At 55.9% G+C, this 1,184-nt stretch overlaps 1 non-coding gene across 1 annotated transcript; it reads right to left on the bottom strand.

The window, feature by feature from the left end:
* Positions 1–270: 270 nt before the first annotated feature.
* LOC114030504 lies at positions 271–434 on the bottom strand. The gene has a single exon (XR_003567623.1). It is a non-coding gene; the product is annotated as a U1 spliceosomal RNA (small nuclear RNA).
* Between the last annotated feature and the right edge of the window lie 750 nt (positions 435–1,184).

The following is a 1,184-nucleotide window of genomic DNA, read 5'->3' as shown; positions in this document are numbered from 1 at the left end:
AGAAGAAGCAGAATAGATAGTGGAAGACAGGCAGTATTGGAACCTTACTTTTATATGGGCTGAACAAGAAATTACATAACGTAGCACTCTGAAAACGTTTTAGAAGTACTCCGAACTTACGCAGGATCTAGAAACATAAAAAGAGAAATTTCAGAGCTGCGGTGTGGATAAAAACAGACCACCGCACTTCACTGCTCTGTAGGATATGAGATACGCACGCCGCCTCACGTAAGACCAGAAAACTAACACCTACCGTTAAAACTTCAGAATCAGGGGAGAGCGCGAACGCAGTCCCCCACTACCACAAATTATGCAGTCGAGTTTCCCGCATTTGGGGAAATCGCAGGGGTCAGCCCATCCGGAGTGCAATGGATAAGCCTCGCCCTGGGGAAACCACCTTCGTGATCATGGAATCACCCCTGCCAGGTAAGTATGCCACACATCTCCACACGCGCGCGCTCCCCCACCACACACACTCTCCAAACTCACGCCCACTTACACAGCACTTCCGCGTCTCACACAGCACGCTACACTTACATAAGCTACACACGTTCCCAGCACTTCAAACAGGACGAAAGGAGCTGGGCCTCTCCGACCCCCAAAAAATCTCTGTTTTCCAGACGCAAGACCCGGTCGGAGAAAACGGGACCAGCCGTCTGCTCATCTGCATACGCCCTGCCTCTTCCTGACGTCACCCACCAAGCCTGTCTGAATGCACACCGCCATCTAATGGCTGTTCAGAGGAACTTTAAACGAGGAAAGGAACGGGAAGCCGCGCAAACCGCCTGACGCGATCAGACCAGGAGCCGGGCTCTGGTCCTGGTCCCGGTCCCGGTCCCGGTCCTGGTCCTTACTTGGAACCGAGCCCGTCAGAACTCACACCTCCACGAGAGTTTGGCGCCTTCCTCCTCCCAATCCAGCCCAGTTCCAATCCCACCTTCTCCCAGAAAACCCTTTCCGACCTCCCCAGCCTCCCGGAGACCGGCGCTGGAGGACAGCACCAGCGAGAGCCGGGTGGGCTGGTCACTTCGAGGCTTCAGATGCCTGCTTTTGGCTCGTCCACACTGCAGCAGACCCTTGCTCTGGTGCTCCCCCTGCTGGGCTGCAGCAACGACGTCCTGGCCCTTGGGCCGCGGGCAGGCCCCCTAACATCTCTGCACCCTCTTGCCGAACGGCAAAGGGTC

The sequence above is a fragment of the Vombatus ursinus genome, unplaced genomic scaffold, assembly GCF_900497805.2.
Source record: "Vombatus ursinus unplaced genomic scaffold, bare-nosed wombat genome assembly UNPS02014959.1, whole genome shotgun sequence".
Classification (NCBI taxonomy): Eukaryota; Metazoa; Chordata; class Mammalia; order Diprotodontia; family Vombatidae; genus Vombatus; species Vombatus ursinus.
This window is presented reverse-complemented; position numbering and strand designations above follow the sequence as displayed.